Below are 16,493 nucleotides of genomic sequence, written 5' to 3' on the forward strand. Positions count from 1 at the left end.
GTGGGACGGGTACCCAAAAAAACCCACCCCATTGTCATTCCTAGGGTTATGAGTGGTTGTAGGCCAGGGTAATAATATGTTAGCATATAAATACTAGATTCTTGTTTGAAATTCAATATTATTTATTATGTGATGACAAAGTTAAGCATGTAGAAGTATCCTTGCACTAAAATTTAATTTGATTGACTAATTTGAAATTTTAATGTTGAATTGATTATACAACAAATAATTTTAAGAATATGTAAAAAATATGGGAGATTATATCCAAAAAAAATTTATTCCTTTTCATTTTTGTTTTATTTTGATTTTTTTTTTTTTTTTTTTATTCATGGGAGAAGATGTTAGAGCTCCAATACAAGCCGGTAGCAGAGGGAGTATGGCAATGACTAAGGTGGAAATTTGTAAGAAAAAATTTGAGGCAAAGATCAAAATATATAAGGGGCCTTGGTTTTTGGCCATAAACCATTTGAGTTTTCTAGATCACCATCATCTTGCCAACATGAGGTAGAGTTGGAGCATGGACTTGCGGAGACTCAACAACAATAGCTTGATATCCAATATGAGCTAGTTAATTTACCAATTGGAAGCAAACGAAATCAATAGCATCAACCATTTGAAGAGATTTTACGTCATCTACGATTTAGCCAAGGATCCTCATGATCCATCACGATGTAGCCAACAAAATCAATAACATCAACAAGAAGTCGGAGCATAGATTTTTTCTGTGACATTAACTATTCGTTTTGGGTGAGAATAGGACCAAACAAGCCCCAGTTAGACATGAAATCAATATTGGGAGCCATATTATTGAAACATTAAAATGCACCACAAATATAGCTTAATTCTTACATGGTTCCGTTATCAAGTCCTAAATCAATATATATTTTCTAGAGGCTGGAGGCAAATAGGGAAGCCCTTTGCTGGAATGGGAGATGGATTATAAGAAATCTTTTCGTTTGGATCTACTCTCTCCCATTTGAATTTCGTCACAATATTATGTATGAAAACAAGTACTTGAGCTCGAGCATATTCCCTTCCTGGGCACATCCGAGGTCCTTCCCCAAAGGGTACAAAAGTGAATGGTTCAGGTTCTCTTCCTTCAAATCTCGAGGGATCAAATTTCTCAGGATCTGGTAAGTATTTGGTATTTCTGTGTGTTGTATTCACGTTCCAATGTGTCTACAAGACATAAAAATTTGCAGCAATTCATGACTATATAACACAGAACTTAATTTCTTTAATGGAAGCATATTTATGGCAAATTAATGTACCTACCTTCCATCCCTTTGGAATAGTAAAACCTGCGTAAGTGAAGTTTTTAATGACTTCCCTAAAGGCTCCTTGAACAGGTGGCGTTAGCCTCATTGTTTCATTTGCCACATTCCAAGAATATCTCATCTTTTGAATGTCATCCCAGTTCAGATATTCTTCTGAGCCCTTGCTCTTTTGCGATCTCCATTTGTTCTATTTGATCAAAGAAGTCAAATCTTAAATTAGGTAACGTCACAATCCATAGCTATTAGGCAATCTAATGCCATTGAACATAAACTAACCACTAAAGTGGTTGATGCATCATGTCCTGATCATATTTCTACTGATGACTGTGCCAGCACTGGCAAGTTTTCTGTACCTTCTCTCTGGGTTAGCACTTCTTTGCCTTGAATTAGGGCATTTTTGCCCAAGTATAGAAGTTTGAGAAAAGAAAAAAAATCTCGTTCTCCTCAAAGTATTTCTAAAATTATAGCGGTTTATGGCAAGTGGAATAACATGGTATTCACATTTTAAATGGACAAATTCCATGTAAGAATAGCTCATTGTGGTGTAACTCATTTTTTGAAAAGTCTTTTTACATTAAATTTACCTTTTAAAAAGAGGAGTTCATTGAACTTGTTTTTGAAAATTTGAATTCAATATTTTTACATTGAACTTGTCTTTACAAAAAATAGGTTTAGTATAATTGACATGTCTTTTCATTGTGGTGTAACTCATTTTTGAAAATATGAATTTAGTCTTTTTACATTAAATTTATCTTTTTTAAAAAATAGTTTATTGAATTTATTTTTGAAAATTTGAATTCGGTATTTTTACATTGAACTTGTCTTTACAAAAAATGGGTTTAGTATGATTAACATGTCTTTTCATTGTGGTATAACTCATTTTTGAGAATACGAATTTAGTCTTTTTACATTAAATTTATCTTTTAAAAAAAGGAGTTTATTGAACTGGTTTTTTTTTTTTAAATTTGAATTCGATATTTTTACATTGAACTTGTCTTTACAAAAAAAGGGTTTAGTATGATTAACATGTCTTTTCATTGTGGTGTAACTCATTTTTGAAAATACGAATTTAGTCTTTTTACATTAAATTTATCTTTAAAAAAAAGGAGTTTATTGAATTGCTTTTTTTAAATTTGAATTCAATATTTTTACATTGAACTTGTCTTTACAAAAAAATGGTTTAGTATGATTAACATGTCTTTTCATTGTGGTGTAACTCATTTTTGAAAATACGAATTTAGTCTTTTTACATTAAATTTATCTTTTAAAAAAAGGAGTTTATTGAACTGGTTTTTTTAAATTTGAATTCGATATTTTTACATTGAACTTGTCTTTACAAAAAATGGGTTTAGTATGATTAACATGTCTTTTCATTGTGGTGTAACTCATTTTTGAAAATACGAATTTAGTCTTTTTACATTAAATTTATCTTTTAAAAAAAGGAGTTTATTAAACTGGTTTTTTTTTTAAATTTGAAGTCGGTATTTTTATATTGAACTTGTCTTTACAAAAGACAGGTTTAGTATAATTAACATATCTTTTTCATCATGGTGTAATCCATCTTTGAAAATATGAATTTAATCTTTTTACATTAAATTTATCTTTTAAAGAAAAGAAGTTAATTGAACTTGTTTTTTAAATTTTGAATTCAATATTTTTGCATTGAACTTGTATTTACAAAAGGTAGGTTTGATATAATTAACATGCATGTTTTTTCATTGTGGTATAACTCATTTTTTAAAATATGAATTTAGTCTTTTTGCATTAAAATTATCTTTTAAAGAAAGAAGTTTATTGAACTTGTTTTTTAAAATTCGAGTTCCGTATGTTTATATTTAACTTGTCTTTTGAATTGGAGAGTTTATTTCAGCAATCACATGGAAGGTGGGTGGGGTAGGCACGTGCATGAATTAATGTACAGTTTACTTGAGCGTGCATGCACTAAAATTTCGCCAAAAATGGACGAAATTTTGGAAAAATATCGGCATTTTAGGAGCCACCAGCCAAAACCATATATAATGGAGAGGATAATTATGTGTATGTATTTTGATGTGGTAAGAATTTCCAAGTAGTTATATGTGCCTCGACTGATTAATTTTATGAGTTATATATGTAGTCTAAAGTTCCTATTAATATGAATAGAAAGAAATTAATACTGCATGTGACCACACCTACCCGCCTTGCATGCCAACGCTCAAATAAATTTTCCATGACATCCTGCATGTGACTATTGTAGCTACCTTGCATGTAAATACTCAAACAAACTCTCTACTCAACAAAAATTTTAGTGAAATGGTCAGGCTTTGTAACATGATGGTATATATACATTCTTGTCCTTTGTGTTTTATTTCTTTTTTAATTATGTTATAAAGTGTTACATCAGTTACCTTTGAAGCTTGTTACGCCAAGTTCCTCATATACATTATAGGTTAGCTAAATGATATCTTGTATCCTACAAGGATTTTTAAGTAGTTATATTTATTTGAGTAAGAATGCGTTTGATAGTAATTCTAAAAAATATTTCTAATTTTTTTAATATTTAAACTTTTTTATCTTTTAAGTATTAAAAAGATTAAAAACACATTTTTAAATCACTACCAAACACACTCTATATTAGATATCTGTACTCAAAGTTCTTATTGAGATAAATAGAAAGTAATTAATCCTACGTGTAACTACTAATACCCTAACTCTCCATTAAATATTGTATGTGACCACTCCCATCCACCTTACATGTGAATGGTTAAATAAACTCTTCGTTAAATGATACCATATATAGATCACCAAAGAATAAAAAAGGAAAAGAAAAAAGAAAAAATAAAAAATAACCCAACACATGAAAGGAGCTTACATGAGAGTGATGCGCTCAAGAAGTTTTTATGCATGCAGGTGTAGACATGAGAGTAGGTGAAAGAGTAGTATCATATTATCATATCCAATATTTTTAAAATTTACCCGAATCTGCTAATTGGTTGAACCATCAATCCATCAAGTGTTGGACCTTTTAACCCAATTCTTGGAACTGTTGTACCAATAGAAGGCTCAACATAAATATGTTAGTTTAAGAACACAAAAAAAATAATTTACACAAAGGAACACAATCTTTTAATGCGGTTTGATCAATTTTACATATATCTTTAAATGAGAAAGAATTATTTTACTATAACATAAAGAATATCATAGAGAATAAAAACTAATTACAATTATTAAGTTTTAAAACTATCATATATTTATTCACTCATTGTATTTATACTCCAAATCATAAACTCTCTCTCTCCAATGGGTGTCTTTCATTTTTTTCTCACATCTCTATTCACTTTGTATAGTATTTAAGTTTATCTTCATCTCATTATTATTTTTGGTCATGATCTAGAATATTTATAAATATATTCCTGATAAGTTTCCTTATTTAATAAAGAAGCCTTAAATTACCATAATATATCAAGTTAGGAAATATTTAATACACTTTCCAATAATCTCTACCTTAAATCAAATTCTACTAATCTTCCATCTCTCTATAATACATGTTTTCTGTATCAATCCCAATGAGAGAACAATCAACTTAACCTTTAACAAAAATTCCTTTTGTCATCTTCTTACGTGTTTTGTTTTCTTTGGCTCTTCTAAAAATCTTCATCCTAAGTGTTGAGACCAATTTGTTTTATCAGTGGACACTTCAATATAAAAATGTTAGTTTAAGAACATAATGATAAAATAATTCACATATAGGAACACGAGGCTTTAATATGGTTTGATCAACCATGCTTATATTCATAGATAAAAAAGAATCATTTCGCTACACCATAAAGAATATCATAAAGGAAAAAAAGTAGATACAACTATTAAGTTTTTAAAATATCCTATGTTTCCCCACTCCCTTTATCTACACCTTGAACTACAAGTCCTCTCATTCTATTAGATGTCTCTCATTCTTCTTCATATGTTTATTCATCTTGTATAGTTTTCATAAGTTTATCTCCATCTCATGACCTTTTTTCTTTATATGATTTAGATTATTTACAGAGATATTTCTAATAATTTTTATTTTATTTTATAAGGAAATATAATTTTATAATAATACACCAAATAAGAAAATATTTTACACAATATTCATGGAGTGTGTTTGAGTGGTTGGAATTGAACATGAGTATTCTTTGAAACCAGAAAAGAAAAAAAGAAATGGGCTACCACTGCACCCACTCTCCTATGATAATAATATTAGTTTATATTATATATATTAAACATTCTGAATAAAAAAATTAAAAATAAATAAATAATTAACTTGTCCATGATTTATAGCAAAGCATGGTAATATTCGTTTGATTTCTCCATATTTGATTCATGCTCCCCACTCCTCACTGTCATCACGACTTTGACCTCTTCAGTCGTTCCCAACTCTGCTACCTCACAAGCATTATTTTTGTTTTGTTGTGGTTGAGATGAAAACTCTCTTTTCTCTTGAGCCAAGTTGGCTGAGATTTGTCTCAAAGTAATGTGAATATTGTAGATGGCTTGAGATATTTGAGAATTAAATATCTTCTACTCTGATCTTTCCCCTCATTGTTGCAAAAAATGCTGAATCAAAGTTTCCAGATTTGAACTTGATGATGCTAAGTTGATGTTTGAAATCATCTGAGGAGCTCCTTAGAGCATTTCCAAGCTGATTTCCTTGCTGTATATATATTGGTTCATTGGCCCAGTTGATTGTTTCTCTTGCTGAAATTGGTTATTCCTTCTCCAAGACAGGTTTGGATGTGACTGTTGCCCACATTATTTTGATATGACATGCCATCCTTGTTGCCATCAAGATCTCAATAATATGCATCTTCAATGATCAAGCTTATTTTATTTTATTCATTTTCTAGCACAATTCTTAGAATCTAAGCATTTTCTATATAAGAATTTTTCTCATTTTCAAGACTGTATTTTGTTATTTTTTCTTTTTTTATTTAAAAATTGAGCTGCTTAGTATAATCTTGACAAAGTCCATCAATATGATGCAATCACAATATCAAACAAATTCAGTTGCTTAGGATAATCCTGGGAAAGTCCATCAATACGATGAGATCGCAATATCAAACATCTAAAATGAAAAGAAATCTAACACTTCGAGCCAGAGCCTCCCAGTTCAAACTGATAGCTTGAGAAGAATAATTCAAGCCTATGTTTTCTATTGGTTGCTTAGCATTAAATCCATTACAAATTATGAACGTGGAAACTAACAATCCCCTAATCCAAGGAATTATTTTAGCAATGGTTCTTTGTCTTATTCAAAGGAGATAAAATAAAAAATTTAACACGGAATAATATTCAACCAAACTACCCCTCCACATGTCCAAGTGGTTGCAAAATCAAAGGAATTCCACTACCAAGATTATCCATGTATTTCATGAGCTATATCACAGTAATATTCGTTAGTTATATGAGGACTAAATTTGAAATCATGGAAATATTATTTGGCATTTAGAATGTCGTACTATAATTTGTGTTTATTACTATATCAAAATAAAAAAAAATATTTTTTAAAACAATTTATCTAGAAAAGTCTTTAGTTTTTTAATTTTTAAAAAGTATTTTTAAAAATAACTTGCACTAAGAAATCAAAATAACTCATAGTTAGAGATAATTGAAATCATTTATAAATGAGATTTCATTTTCATTAAAATTATTTTTTTATTCTATTCCCATCAAGATTTAAATTATCCAAATATGGGAATTAAGTAAAAAATGAATGAGATACTCATTCCCACAAACAGGCCTTAAAATTGTGTGATAACAATAAAGATAAAATTAATCAAATAATTACATAAATGGTCAAATTAGGTGTATTAATTCATAATATGGTTGCAATTAGAAAGTTATGTTCTAGTTAGGTTAAATTTCAAATGAAGTGTGACAAAAGGATACAAATGGATTAAATTATTTCCTAAATTTGAAAACTTTACCCACTAGCATGATTAGATTAGCCTTTTATGATACCATATTGAAGATTATACTATTATAAAAGCCTTTGTTAGGCTTAGGTGGTGTTCCTTCTAACTTTTTACTTTTTGTGACTTATTACTTTTTTATGATTTTTTTTTTTAAATAGAAAAAGCCAAGTCATTTGATTTTTTTTGAATGGTAAAAAGAACATGTTGGTTTCTTTACTTTTTAAAACTTAATAAAATAAAATATTAAAAAAATAAATAACTTGATTCTTAACACTATTTTTATTTTTTATTTTTTTTCCTATGGAACAAATATTATCATACTCAATAGAATGGGCCCATGGTACCATATCGGATTCAATCTATTATCTATGAGTTATCATATTCAGTAGAATGGACCTGTAGTTATGACACTTGTATGGCCACATCCCTTCTATATATATTTGGTAATGCTCCATCATATTCACTTGGATATATCATAATGTCATAAGACCAATTGTCCATAGTTATGATAAATATTATGATATATATATATATATTGGATAGTGGAAAAAGTTTTTGATACTATGTATATAGTGGACTTTTATCAATTATGTAGATGTCTTTTATAGTCGTGAGGGCCATTAGGCATAATGTGGAGTGTACATGAGAGGGAGCAAGGTCATCCTAAATCTGACCTTGGAATGAGATTATGTTTGTCTAACTTTGTAAGTGTTAGGATTGAGTCTTTAAAAGCAAGACATGATATAACAAAGTTAGATTTTACTGTCCTTTTGTTGTCCCTTGTATGCATTGATATTAATTTCAGTATTCAAACTCATATGATCACTTGCATTGTACATGATTTAGATGCAATAGAAGTTGTACAGAAGATACAATTCATGGGTTTCTTACAAGATGATAAGTTGTTCACAATCAATTAATGAATTTGGGCAATCCAATAAAGGTTGTAGTGCACTACCTTCTAATTAGAGGGATGACTTATTTTAATCATCATGATAAGTTTTCCATGGTGAGTACATTAGTATGTGTGATTATACATTGGATAGGACTTACGGTGAATTATGATGTAAGGTTATTAGATTGTCATGATTCACCAAACTTCTATGTTGCATGTACTCTCAACCTTGAGAGTATATTGAGTCTCTATTGAAATCAATAGGAAGCTTTGACCTATAGATGATACCTTATTATGGTCATATATTCCCACGGATTGAATCATTATTGATGGAGGCCAATGACAAGTATTCTCAATGGAGACACTATCATATCTCATGAGATTAAAACAGTATGTCCCTTTATGTGATCCAAAGGACATGTGATCATGGAATATGTGGTCGCAGTAATTCTTTTAGTAGAATTTACTCCATCCACTTATTTAGGTCTCCCTTTAGGTGCTCTATGTAAATCTATAATAGTTTAGGATGGAGTAGAAGAGAGATTTTATAAGAGGTTGTCCATGTAGAAGAGACAATACATTTCCAAATGAGGGAATATTATTTTAATTTGAAATACTTTATCTATAACTAGCTTGCCCATTTATTTTATGTCTTTGTTCTATATCACAATGGCTATTAGACTGAGGCTAAAACAAATTTAGAGGGACTTTTTGTGGGACGTAGGGTGTTAGATTATAAACCACATCTTGTTAAATGGACAATTGTTTGCTTAGACAAAAGGAAAGATGGTTTGGGTGTTAAGAGTCTCTTAATTCTTAATAAGACTTTTATTTGCAAGTGGAGTTGGTGTTTTTCAAATGAAAATTGGGCTTTCTAGAATCAAGTTATTTGTGGGAAGTATAGATAAGAAAAAGGGGGTTTGTCTTCTTAGAAGGTGAGAGAGGGGTGAGGGGTTGTGTTGGGTTGTAGAAAACGGTAAGGAATTAGGATTGGGATCGTATGAGAACTAGGTATTCCTTCTTGGTAGGTAATGGGCGGAGAGTGAAATTTTAAAATGATAAGTGGTATGAGGGCAATTTGTTGAGTGTGTCTTTCTCTTCTCTATTTGCTTTAAGTAATTCTAAGGATGTGTGGGTGCATGGAGGAAGTTTACAATTACTTAACTGAAAGGAGGAGAGGAGGAAAGGTGAAATCCTTATTTTTCTAGACCTTTGCATGGGAGATGGATTGTGTGGAGAGATTTCTGGCATGTTAATTTGCATGGGAAGAGAGTGTATAGGGATGCAGAAAATACAATGCTTTGGACAATGACAAAGAGTGGCAAGTTTATAGTTAATTCTCTTTACAATGCTTTGGAGCTAGACAACTTCGAGTCTTTTCCAATAAGAGGAATTTGGCTCTCATGGGTATAACCTAGAGTGAGTTCCTATTTTATTTTTTATTTTTTATTTTTTGTTGAAGGCTACGTAGGTAAAGTTTTAACCTTGGATCAAGTTCAGAGATGAGGATGGTGTTTAGCAAATAGGTGTTATTTTTTTCATTTGTTTGAAGAATCCATAGATCACTTGCTTCTCCATTGTGAAAAAACAAGGGTTTTATAGGAGTTGTTTTTTGTATTTTTTTTTTTGGTATTTTTGGGTGCTTCATTTATTAGTTAAAGAGATATCATTGGGGTGACATGGTTCTTTTGTGGAAAAAAGTGTGGGAAGGTTTAGAGTGCAAGCCCTTTATATTTGTTTTGGAGATTTAGAAGACAAGGAACAAAAATGCATTTGATGATGAGGTGTTTTCTTTCAAAAAGCTAAAAAATGATTTTTATTTGGTTTCTTTGGTTAGAGACTAAGTTGTTTATATATGATTGTCTTTTGACTTTAGTGAGTTACTTTGATTGGTTGGGCCTTGGTGAGGGTCCAATTCTTTTGGTTTTTTCTCCTATTTGAGCCTTGGTGGTGGAAGGAGGTTTGTTTCTTGTATACCTTAGGACGCTCTTTTGGTGACTCATTTTAATTTAATTTGATTCTTTATCTATCATTTAAAAAAAAAAAAAAATCATATCATTCTTGGAGTTAGAATATGTCGGTTGAACATACAATAGAAAAATTTACAACTCAAGTATTAGAGAAGTAATCTTGATGGGTTGATAACATTACCCTATTATTTTATGGACACCAATTCATGGGGTGTCCGTATGCAATAGATTGTAGATTACAGACTTGAGCTTTGTCTCATTGCAATTTCATAAGATACTGGCGTGTAGTTAACTCTTTTTAGTAGAGTATTGAGTTAACTTCATAATTGGAATATAAAGGAGCCAATATTTTCTTATAGGTCTCAATGGTTCCCCATCGAGCTCTTAGTTCATAGTGGCATGTTTTGAGGGTATTTTGGCTATGCACTTCATAAGTGTGCATAAGGGTGTTTTAGTAAGAATATAATATTGCACTAGATCTTATGAATTGATTTTCTTAAATGGGCTAATTAATTAATTGGAACATGTTATGGCTAATTAATTAATTAAGACTAAAGCCTAATTTGGGTTCAAGTCACTTAAACCCACAAAAAAAAAAGCCTATATAAACCCCTTAGGGGTTAAGACTTTATTCTTCTAGTTCGGTTTTCTAAAATTGCAATGAGAGGAACCCAAGTCAACCTCAAGAAGAGAGAAAAGCTCACCATTCTCTCATGCCAAGCATCCATTATGGGAGAGATTGGCTGGAAGATCATTGGATAAACTAGTTCTACAACAACCACAACGTTTTCATCAAATGGGATTCTATCTAGGAACATTCAGATCACAAGTTTGAGCTCTTTCTATGTAAATCTAGGTTTTTTTTTTTTTTTTGGTTTTTATACTTATAGGTTTTTGTTGCTTTTGATCTAGAGAAGCCAATGATAGATACATATATATACCCTATGTGATCCAGGGTTAAGGAATAAAGCAATTTGAGTTTTCTGGTAGTAAGAGGATGTTTGTCAATGTTGCTATGTAGTTAGTTTTTCTTATTTATGTAATTACATTTTAAAACGATGAGAAATTAGGATAAATATGACCAAATGTATTTTATATGGAAGTGAATGTTATAAATATGACAAAATATATCCTATGTTGATTGGAAATGATGTTATATCCAATTAACCAAATCACGTGTAATATATTTAGCAATGATAAAGTAGGTTTGGTGATGTAAATATAAGGCCCCAATATTTGGGTTAGGCTCGTTTGGGTTAAGAACCTTTTTGGATTTTCTTATTTGGTGGCACAAACTTGACCGTGACATATACCATTATTCTAACACTAAAGTGGACCACTAAAATACCCTACAAAGCACTAATATTCAACTCACAAGTTATAGAGTTATCATGATGCAAAATAATGCCTAATATTTACAATGCGCTGGTAGTTAAAGGTCGAGATACTGTCCGTCAACAAATTAATGTGACTTGTGAGATACAACAATTATTAGGAAATAATACATTGACTTTTTTTATTCAATTGAAAATTTTAAGAAATAAATAATAAGTTAATAAAAAATAAAAATAAAAATAAATGATCTTAAATATAAAAATAAGTTGCTTTTTTTTATAAAAAAAAAAAAGTCAAACAAATAAAGAGACAACACTTGAGTGGTATATAAACTCATTTTTTCATAGCATTGGAGGAGTTATGTAATAATTATTTAGACATAAAATTGTTAAAAGGGGATATTGCTAGTGATTTAGATTAACTACTTTAGTTTGATAATCTTATTCCAAACAATTCTTCATCTAATATTGTTGCATATTTTCTAAGATTAATATAGGTCTTGAAGATTTAATTAAGATCATCATCACTTTGTAAACGAGGCCATCTAGGTAAGTATGCTTGAGTTAGTTTAGTGAATGATATAATTAAGAAGTGTATTTTGGGAATTATTACATAACATGAGCTTTATAGGTTTGGAAAAGCAAATTTGAGGAGTGATCAAGAGGATCTTAAGAGCACTCACTATAAAACATGTAAGAGTTAAACATGAAGATGCATATAGATACTAGCCAATGTAAAATCCTCATGGAATTGATAGCTTCTAATTCATGTAAATTTGTGATTTATTTTTTCATATTAAGTGAATTTTCTCAACAATCAATTGACCAATGATATTTAATTAATATATAGTTTATATATATATGATCGATTTTTGTTTTGAAATTTGATGTCTCCTATTGATCAAAGGATTAAGAAAAAAAAAAGAAAGAAAAAAAGAAAAAGAAAAAGAAAGAATCAATCTCCATGTGTAATTTCAAGAATCAAAATTAGAACTTCTAAATGACAAATAAAACTAAAAACCAATTTGATAGTGATTTTAGGAAGTGTTTCTAACATTTTTAACACTTAAAAATTTCTATCATTTAAGTATTAGAAATGTTAGAAACATTTTCTAAAATCATTACCAAACGTATTTTAAATGAGATTCAACTTAAATTTGTATTTCTTGTTGATGGACGTGCATGTTAGTATTTTATGGTCGGGTGATGAACTCATCCCTTAATTAAATTTTAAAGAGAACTCTTATCATTGGAAGATATGGTCTACCATGATCTTTGACTTTTCAGGGTTATATATATTGAATACTAAAGTAAAAATTAATAAATTGTGGCTAAAGAGACTTAAATATGAATTTCTTGTTGGATGGACGTGTGAATGTAAAAATAACAAGTGTAATTTCATTGATTGGAACATGTAATGAATTATACAAATAATTTAAATATTTTTAATTTTTTTTAAGTCTGGAGATGAGTCACCCAAATGATGACTCTTGAAACAGACCCGTTGGATGTGATGTCAAATGTCATAAAATATTTGATCTATCCTTATTGATCACCAATTGATGAACTCATCCCTTAATTAAATTTTAAAGAGAACTCTTATCATTGGAAGATATGGTCTACCATGATCTTTGACTTTTCAGGGTTATATATATTGAATACTAAAGTAAAAATTAATAAATTATGGCTAAAGAGACTTAAATATGAATTTCTTGTTGGATGGACGTGTGAATGTAAAAATAACAAGTGTAATTTCATTGATTGGAACATGTAATGAATTATACAAATAATTTAAATATTTTTAATTTTTTTTAAGTCTGGAGATGAGTCACCCAAATGATGACTCTTGAAACAGACCCGTTGGATGTGATGTCAAATGTCATAAAATATTTGATCTATCCTTATTGATCACCAATTGGTTTTCAAATGATATGGTCAAAACTCAATCCTAGAGTTGGTATATATAAGAGATTGTGCAAGAAGCATCGTAATTGGGCAAATTAAAAATAATAATAATAATAAGCAAAAGAATGAAACAAAAGGCTTGGTCCTTCAAGTCAGAAATTAATATTATTGTGATAAAAAAACTGAATGTAAGAATTAAAAAATGTGGCGTTGGTGATTGTGCACAGCCACCCACCACAGCTTTCAGAACTGGTGAGATGAAAAATTCAACTATATATGAGAGATTGCTATGTCATGGATAAAGACTGATTATATATAATATTAAGGGTCAGTAATCAACTGGCATGCAAGAATCAGGCTCTTCAAGAAACTGAGAAATAGAGGGTTGTATATTTTAAACATTTTCTAATACTTAGGGTTTGTTTGGTTACCAAAGAAAATTAATGATATTAATTTTTGCAAATTGTGGTCTCAAAAGTAATGTCAGTACTGGAAAAAAAAATTATTTAGGTCTTTTATAAATTGGATTGTTAAATTCACGTGAACACATATGATGATCCACATAGGGATATTAGGAATTTAAAATATTTTCTTTATTTGAATATAAAAATTAAATTTTATTCAAATAAATCATTTTATGCTTAAGAATATTTAAATAAGGCCATAAATATGACTTTCTGATGATCCCACGTGATTGGACTCCATTTTTCAATATAAATGATCCTGCTTTTACTCAGAATTAAGCACTTAATGTAGGGAGAAAATGCTTTTACAGTTCAATAAAAATTTTGAAAATGTTGTAGAAGCACTTTTAAAACACAGTTTCTAAGGCAAATCAACGTAGAAGTAAAATAACTTTCATTTCTACTTGGCTTTACTGCTGATGCAAGAATCTGAAAGACACCTTAAACAATGTTAAATAAATATATTTTTCATACAAATTTGTATGGTATATGATTGAAGAAGTAGAGTAAAGAAGTGTTGTTTGACTGGAATTCTTAACAGCAAGGTCAGAGCTCTCTACAGGGAGTCAATGAGGACTTTCCCAACATTACCTTCTACCTGCTCTCTTCTCTTCTAATTTCAATTCTAACCGCTGGAAGAGATGGGAGTGGTTTGGTGCCGAGGACTCATCCCCTCACCTCATCCAAGTTTTTGTTGAGTCCAAACAAAAATTTAAACACATGTTCTTTTCCAACAATTTTCTTATACTTCTGAGAATACTTAGTACAACCGAATTTATTTTCATCAAATAAGTCTATATGTTGCCAACGCCTATTGAGAGCATTGATAAAGTATTGAGTTTTTGAGAGTTCTTCTTGCTTGAGATCATTAAGGATGCCTTTCACCTCAAATAATTCCGAAGTGTTCTCTTTATCCGAATAAGTTTCCTCAGCAGCGTCCGAGATTTCCTTGGCCGTCTCATAAAACATGAAGTCTTCACCAATGTTGTTAGTCATGGAGTTGATAAGCCATGACAAAACCATATTGTTTTCTGCTTTCCAGATTTTATACTTTGGGTCCTCAAAGGGTGGCGCTGTAACAGCTCCGGTGAGATAATCATCTTTGTCTTTTCTGCACACGAACATCATCACAGACTTCGACCATTGGAGATAATTTTGGTCAGTGAGTTTATGTCCAGTTATGGGAATAACAACATTTTCTGAACCGCTAGTAGTGAACCAAACATTTTCTGGACCGGAAGTGACTTCCAAAGAAGATGACTCTTGTCTTTCAGTAGTCATGTACCATTAGGACTGATGTAGACCTTTGTTTTGAAACACAAAAAAAAAAGAAAAAAAAAAAAAAAGAGTAGAATCAAAATTCTACGATGCTGGAAAAATTTAGCAGAATTTTGAAACCTAAGGAGCCTAATTTGGCTCTGATACCATCAAGATTTATAGAGAAAAAAACTTATTTTATTTTACTTCATCAGGGACGGGACGTGAAACAGAAAAAATAGGAGAGAATGACTGTAAGACTATCAGCAAATCTCCTTGATACAGGGAATAAAACTTCATCCCTATAAATCAGGGATATACATGGAAAAAATGAGATTTATAATATTTATTCCTTTATCTCTTTATTAACTTGTCAACTGATCCCTATAAAATAGGGATTTTTATTCTGAAATCTTACATGGTATGGAATTCTCAGCACCAAACCACTTTAAGTCTTTTCGAGAGGACAATTTTGAAGTTAGAAGAGAAGAGAGTAAGCAAAAGGTAATGTTGGGAAAGTCCTCACGAACTACTGTAGAGAGCTCTGCCCTTGCTGTTCAGAATTCTAGTCAAACAACAACAAACCGTAATCACAAAGGAGGAATGACAGACCTTGGTGCAACCATTGTCGTAAACTAGGGCATACAAAGGACCACTACTAGCAGAATTATGGCAAACCAACAGACTGGAAAACAGACACTCAACTGGAGATGGTCAAGGTATGATAGCCACAACATGAGATACAAAGGAACAACAGAACCAAGAAGTCCACACCTTTCAGCAAAGAACAAGTAGAGATTATTCGAAAATTAATCTCTCAAACGTCGCTTCTCAAACAAACTCAACAGCAGCAACTTCGGTTGCTCAAAAAGGTAATTTTTGAATTGCCTTGAGCTCTCAAAAGGAGAAGAATAATCAATGGATAATAGACTCCGGGGTTTCCGACCATCTAACTGGTAATACTGATTTATTTCACAATTATAGCTTGTGTTATGAGAACTTTAAAGTTTGTATTACTAATGATTCTATGTCCGAGGTAGCGAGAATAGGATCAATATGTCTCACTAAAGACTTAATTCTAAAATCAGTTTTGTTGGTTCCAAATCTTACCTGCAATCTGCTATAAATTAGGAAGCTTTCCACAGACTTAAATTATTTCACTAACTTTTATTCTAACACATTGTGAATTTTAGGACTTGGAATAAGGGAGGATTATTAGCAATGCTAAGGAATGTGCAGGAATCTATCTTTTTTAGGTTCTTAATAGTCCTAAGAAACAAACTCAAAATTTTTGGATGTATGACTTTGTTAAGATATATAATCATCATCGCAGTAAGCTCAATCTAAAGGCTACCAACTGTCTATTCCTTAGCTACTCTCCTACATAAAAAGGGTAGAAGTGTTATTCACCTATTACAAGGAAATTTTATGTTACTTTGGATGTCACCTTGTTCGAAA

The sequence above is a fragment of the Vitis vinifera genome, chromosome 18 (genome assembly GCF_030704535.1).
Source record: "Vitis vinifera cultivar Pinot Noir 40024 chromosome 18, ASM3070453v1".
Lineage (NCBI taxonomy): Eukaryota > Viridiplantae > Streptophyta > Magnoliopsida > Vitales > Vitaceae > Vitis > Vitis vinifera.